Here is a 6,560-nt window from a genome sequence, read left to right on the forward strand (position 1 = left end):
AACTAGAGCAACTGCACAAATACTGAACTCCATACAGAGTCTCTCACCACCTGTTTCTGAGATTTCTTTAGCCTGTTGACTCATGTTTTTCTTTTCTGGAAGCTAAAGAAAATGCCTGCCATGCTGAAAATGCTCCTGGTTTGGTTTTAATCTCAGACGAAGTTCATCCAGAACAGTTCCATGGTGATAATGTTTCTGACTTCTTTTTTATTTTTGCTTTTATGTGTCAGGTGGTGAAATGAGAACCCTCCACGATCTGCATGCAGCCAGTGCTTCCCTGGTACACAGCTTCTCACGCAGGCAGAAGCAGAGGGGCTGAAAGAAAGAAGTTGTCTTGTGCTCATGAGGAGTCTGTAGTGTGTTGGGTGCAAGCAAGAACTGTAGAGTTCAGCAGAGAGTAAATCCATCTTGTCCCAGATCACTCAGTTGTCCTCCCTCATTGTCCTCTCTCAGGGCAAGGAAGCACCACATCCAAGTCACAGTCACATCCAGGATGTGCTGCCAGTCTGCAGAAGCATCACAAAAGTATCGTGGATCTCACTGTCTCACAGGACCTAAGGACAAACCATGATGTTCTCACACTGCTTAGATGCTTCTTAAAATGCCCACAGGCATCAATAGCACTCCCAAGTGCTTCCAAGCTTCTGTGTACTTTAGACAAGTGATCCATCTTGTGTAGAATTTAGGAACCTTAAAACAGTTTTGTTTGCTTTAGACAGGACTGAAATTTTCTTGAAAATGCTACTATTCTGTTTGGGGAAAAAAATCTTATGTCTACAGCAGATATGCCATCTCATGTGGCATAACTGGAAAGCCCAGACATGATCTGGGGCACTGGAGTCCTTGCCCAGGTCTTTAGTAAGCAGATGGTTTACTTTGTGTACTTTCAATTTCTATTCCTTTTAGTGATGCTAAAGGAAGAAGATAAATCCACACCCTCCTCCCAGATTTTGAAAATACCAGCACAAATATTTCACTAGCTGGTGGTGATTTCACTGTAGAGACAGACCTGAGGGATGATGACATTTTGTTTTGTAAAGCACTTTAAGTTCCTGAAATAGTTATTTAAAAAAATCTGACTCCAAACCACTTTCCATTATGAAATACTTTTCTAAGTAAAATTACACGTTCAAGTTCTCTCTGGTGTTTTCAGCAGAACAAAACATTTGGGCCCCAGTAGTTTTTGGTAAAGGCTTTCAGATCTGCTAACATATAGAAAGTTTGTTATTTGCATGGGGCTAATTAGAGACCGTAAAAGAATAAGAGAAATTAAACCTAACAGTGCAGTTCAACTGTAGTGCTAAGATCTTGCAATTAAACTGTGCTGTTGGATTATGCATATTAGCACATGAATTACTCTTTAGTGATAAATGTTGAACCAAATAATTATCTAAAGCTTTTGGGAAGGAATAATCAATAAGGTTAGGCTGACTAAAGATAGTACTTAAAAAAAAATAAGGCATGGCTTGATGAGAACACAACAAATTGTTCCCTGTGAATGAACTGACAGGCTAGTCCACATTTCTTCTTTTTGAGATATGGGTGGCTCCTTATGTTAATTTTTTTCCCTTTAAAACCGGGCAAAAATGAGAATAATCAAAACCTTGAGGAACGCCTAGCAGACCTCCAGAGGCGGGTGGCAGAAACCCAGGGAGGCGCCGATTTCCACCCTCCTGGCTCCGGCAAACGGGATGCTGGGCAGAGCAGAGCCCGGCCGCGTGTCGGGGAGCGTGGCTGTGCCGGGCTGTTGCTCTCCCTTTGATGCCAGCGCAACCTCGTTGACATTTCAATGGCTCGCTCTGCCGTGCTTGCGGGAGCGGCTGCAGCACTGCGGTCCTCCTGCTCGGCCTCAGTCTTTGTGCGTGGCCTTAGTCACCTCGCGTGGCTGCATGCCCAGCTGCAATCCCCGTGCCCAGCTGTGCTGGGGTGGCCACGGGCAGGTACCAGGGGACAGATTACTGCCGCTGCAGGGGACAGCCCCACATTTACCTGAGGGAGCGGCCCGGCACCACCGTGCCGAGCTCTCCCCGGGGCCTGCGGCAGCGCGGCCATCTCTGCCCCGGGGCTGCAGCAGGCCCTGGCCAGCAGCGCTGCGGCGGCTCGCCAGCCCTCACGGCGATTGCCTGAGCCCTCCACCACTGCTCGCTCGCCCAGGAGGTTTTATCCCAGCCCCCATGCCAGTGAATGGCCGGGCTGCTGCCCGCAGGATCAGCTCCGCTTTCTCCTGCCGGTGAGTCCCTGCCTGCAGCTGCCCCACAGCTGCCCCAGAAGGCGCCGGTGCCGCCGTGCCTGAGCACCGGCCACAGAGGAAGCCAGCGAGGGGTTTTGTGGCAAGTGGAGCGGCAGCGAGGCTTGCCACAGGGCCATGCAGCACCCCGGTGAGGAGAGCCATTGCCCTCACGCTATTAAAATGCAATTTGCTGTAAGGAAACCGCTCCGGCCGCATGCACCCAACTGCAGCATCCGAGCAGCGCTGGACTCGCCGCCACCACAGGAAAGCGGGCAGCCCCCATTAGCAGGGAAATCCATCTTTTACAAGAGCCACAATGGACCATTAGCTTTTAACCAGGTTTTAGGGGTGGGGAACAGCCTTCCTGTTGGGCAAAGCCTAAGAAGGAAATAACTGGCTCCAAACATCCCGGGGCGGTGGGGAGTTGAGAGCCGGGTTCGCTCTGAAGCGCGCAGCTTGAGCTCGCCGTACAATGCAGCGGCTCCTGCGCGTGGATGAGCCGGTGGCGGAGCCGCGGGGAGCTGCCCGCGTTTATTTGTTCCTACGGCACAGGCACAGACAAGGGCCCTGTTTTATGTTCCCCTGCAGGAAGGTGATAAAGTGCCCGGGAGCTGCTGGAAACCGTTCTCCAATAAATTCAAAGGGAAAGGGCCATATTTTGTGCCTTGGAAGCTGAGGGATGCTGGAAGGCAATGAAAACCGAGGCAAGCACATCGCACACTAGTGTGGCAGGAAGCCACCGGAGCAATTTTTCTGGTTTGTTTTGTTGCTTGTTCTTTTTTTTCCCCTCAATGATTTTTACTCTGCCTGTGGCTAAGCAATCAATATCTCTTTGCCAACGATAAATATTCCAGGCTTTTAAATGATGATGTATTCCAGGGTGAAACAAATTAGATGTGTTATTGCTGCCCTCTTGTACTCAAGGTAATTCTGTGGGTCCAAATGGAAATTCAGATTCCTGAACCAGGCTTCCCAGTGGCAGCAGATCTGAACAGGTCTGGCTTCAGCTGTCAGCTCTGTTGCTGATCTCTCTTCTTTCACTGAGATGAGCAGAAATTCAGGAGAGCTGTGTGAGTAGCTCCGCAGGCTGAATCCATCAGGCAGATGCATGCAGCTGAGCATGAGCCTGCCTGGAGCACTGCAGCGCCCTTGTTTCCTTCGGCAGGAGGCTGCAGAGCTGGATTGGTGTGTCAAGCACAGCCCGGGCTGAAGAGCACTAATAGCCCAAATGCTGACCTTGGGGTGCCACACCAGCAGGGACTTCAGCTCTGACCTCTTGGTACAGTGGCCGGTCAAAGAGTGTTCCTCAAGGACTTGCTTCTAAAAGCAATTCTTCCCTTCTGATACTCACACAGGGAGCCAGGTGGGAACCTGTTGGGAGCCCTGAAAAGTCTGTCAAGGCTGTGACAGCAACCAATCCTATTCCCATGTGTCCCAGGGAGACCAAATCAGCTTAATTAGGCACCAAAGAAGTGATCTGATTTACTTCCGGAGTTGGATGATTTGTGCAAATAAATGGTTACAGAACATATTATTCTCTTTGGTTTGCTATACTGTTTTGCTGAGGTGGTGGAAGGATTGTGTAGCCACTCCTGCTGTGTTTCTCCCAGAGCATCAGTGCTGCTTGAACCCTTTAGCAGAGAAACTTTATAGGATAGTTCAGGAAACGTCTGACTCCATTTCCCACCTACTGCTACAAGAGCTCTTGCTCTGAAGGATTAAGATGACTGTGGAAGATGGAGGACAAAGACACTGGGCATTTTTGCTAGGAAACAATATTGCATGATAAAACACAGCCACCCAGAGCAGGTGGGTACCTCATGTCAGTGACCATCAGCCCCACTCCCTTATCCCCTAGAACTGTCACCCCCAGGTCCTAGCTCCCTATTTATTAGGGGAATGGGGATCCATGTGAAAGGATTTCTCTCTTTCCTCCTTTTTTCTTCAGAGGGAGGGTGCTGCTCTTTTAATAGTGGCAATGGTTCACTACTTGTGCACTAATCCTCATCAGCTTGTATGTGCATACGGGCAAAGCATGATGGGCTTGACATTTGCCATCAAGAAAATGAAATCCTCCCAGTTTCAGGTCACCCTGTCCTGGTTTTGTACCAAATCTTTTCAAATCAACAGCCATTTCATCTCAATAAGCTAATAATAACCCTTGCAAAGCCTGTGAATCAGCAAAAGGCTCTCCACAGCTGCAACTGTCAGCAAAACAGGAGCTAACACTGTAGAGGGGCGGGTGTTGAAGAAGTTTGAGCCCTGGACCATGATAAGTCTTAGGTAGCATTTGCTGAGCCAGACCCATCTCAGGGCTCTGCCTCTGTCCTAGCCCACCTCCACCACACTTGTAGTTGTCATTTGTGAGAGGAGTGAGTAGCATAAGACCAGGCTGCACAAATAACTCTTTACTTACCCTTTCTCTTTAAGGAGAGTCCTCTGGATGCCAGAAAAAGCCAGATAAATGCTCTGTGTCTTCTACAACAACAGGAACCAGCTCTGAAAAAAAAATCTGCATTGGTGTCTGGTGGGAATATATGAAGCATTGGAGCTTGGCCTGCTGCTTCTCATTGAAATCAGCAGGAATTTTGTCACTTGCTTCTCTGGCCCCAGCTCTGCTCCTGTGGCTGGTTAAGGAACAGGTTCTGCTGCAAGGGTATTTGCAATGGGAGTTGCCACGTAGTGGGCAGGCTGCCTGCTGGGAGACCCTGTGGCCTGAGTCCCCCTGATGGGTTGATAATCTTGAGGGCTGATGTTCTTTTATTTTTCCCCTTGTGTTTTGCCCAAGGGAACCTGCAGGTTTGCTGCTGACCAGCAGGCAGTGCACACAGCTGGGGGCCCAGGACTGAGGATGAACTGGAGAGATAAGCCATCTGTGAGCACAAATGCTCGTCTAGCCTTGCACACCTTGTGGGAAAAAAAAGAAAAATCTGTAAAAAAGACCCACCAAGAGAGGGGCTGGGCAGTGCATACCTTGCTTCTCACTGTCTTTCCATCAGCACCCACTGCTGAGTCCTTTTGGAGGCAGGCTACAGAAGGAAAGACCTATCAGAGCCAGGATGGCAGTCCCTAGTGACAAAACTACAGCCGTTTAAGAGCTTATGAGCATGGGATGCTTCAGACACTGTGCAGATAGAATAAAGATGTTGCCTAGCAGCTAAACCCTGAGACCTTTTAATGACCAGGACTCTTGTGGCTTTCTTCTTGTGACTCCTGGGTCTGGGTACCCTGACTTTCCTCCACATGGCATGAAATTTGAAGCACATACTCCACAAGCCAGTCTGCTAGTCAAGAAACAGTGGCTTGGGCAATTTTTCATCCCTCCAGCACAATTTGGAGCATAACTCTCATGGGCTGTAGTGAAACTCCCAGGCAGGTGAAGTGGCTGAGCCAGCAGAGGTGTTGCAAGGTGCTGCTGAGTGCCACTGCTGCAGCAAACATTGTGAGCAGCTGGTGACTCAGGTCTCTGCTGTATTTCCTAATGAAAGTCTGAAGGATCTGGTGTCTTTATTAATCACTACAGCTCAGCTCTCCACTGTTATTATCTTCCCATGGTTTTGCGTATCTTGGCACGGTTGGATTACCAAACAATTTTTTGAGTGCTCAGATGAGAAAAAAACACTGGTAGCAGACACCCAGGAGGCAGCACCATGGGCTTAGTTAAAACTCCAGGGCTGTTCTTTGTTACACCTGTGGCGAAAATCTCAAGACCATCACCATATGGTGCTCCCTATTACAAGATGAGCCTGACATGGATGAAAAATAAGAGCTGGAATGGCTGAGCAAACAGGTCTGCAGCTGAGGAGAGTCTGTTTCCACCACGCTCTGTGGAGTTTCTGTGAGTCCAGCAGCTCAGACGATGTGTTAATAAACGTGCTGCAGCATTCCTGCTAATTTATTGTACTGTATTCAGCACCTCCCTGAGAGCCTGTTCAGAATGAGTTGCATCTACTGCAGCCAAGAGAAGCTGCATCCTCTTGCTTGCTACATTGCTGCATTGGTGGTACCTTTTGTGTCTGAGAGGTTTAGAAGCACCTGCACACCTGGAGTTTAACACTGACCCCACCATTTGTGCTGCTCTCTGAGCTCAGTCTTGACAGCTCCCTCTTTGGCCTGGGAGCTTTTAGGTCAGGTATGTTACTCTGCCCACGGCTGGTGCACCTGCCTCAAGGTCTAACTTGCTGCACTGCGTACTGCTTTTATTTGCACAAGTTTTCAGAAGTGTCAGAGTGGCCAGACCTGATGGATTGCCTGCCTGAAGTAGGTGGATGATCAGCTAAAGTGTTTGTTTGAACATATATAGATTCCTACTTGTGTTGTGATATTTTAA

The 6,560-nt window shown here is 48.9% G+C and overlaps 1 long non-coding RNA gene across 1 annotated transcript; it reads left to right on the forward strand.

Moving 5' to 3' along the window:
* The first annotated feature begins 2,826 nt into the window (after window positions 1-2,826).
* On the forward strand, window positions 2,827-3,675 carry LOC148224227 (uncharacterized). Its single transcript, XR_015802841.1, has 3 exons — window positions 2,827-2,986; window positions 3,155-3,300; window positions 3,396-3,675. It is a non-coding gene; the product is annotated as an uncharacterized LOC148224227 (long non-coding RNA).
* The last annotated feature ends 2,885 nt before the right edge of the window (window positions 3,676-6,560 follow it).

The sequence above is a fragment of the Sturnus vulgaris genome, chromosome 3 (genome assembly GCF_052056855.1).
Source record: "Sturnus vulgaris isolate bStuVul1 chromosome 3, bStuVul1.hap1, whole genome shotgun sequence".
NCBI classification, from domain to species: domain Eukaryota; kingdom Metazoa; phylum Chordata; class Aves; order Passeriformes; family Sturnidae; genus Sturnus; species Sturnus vulgaris.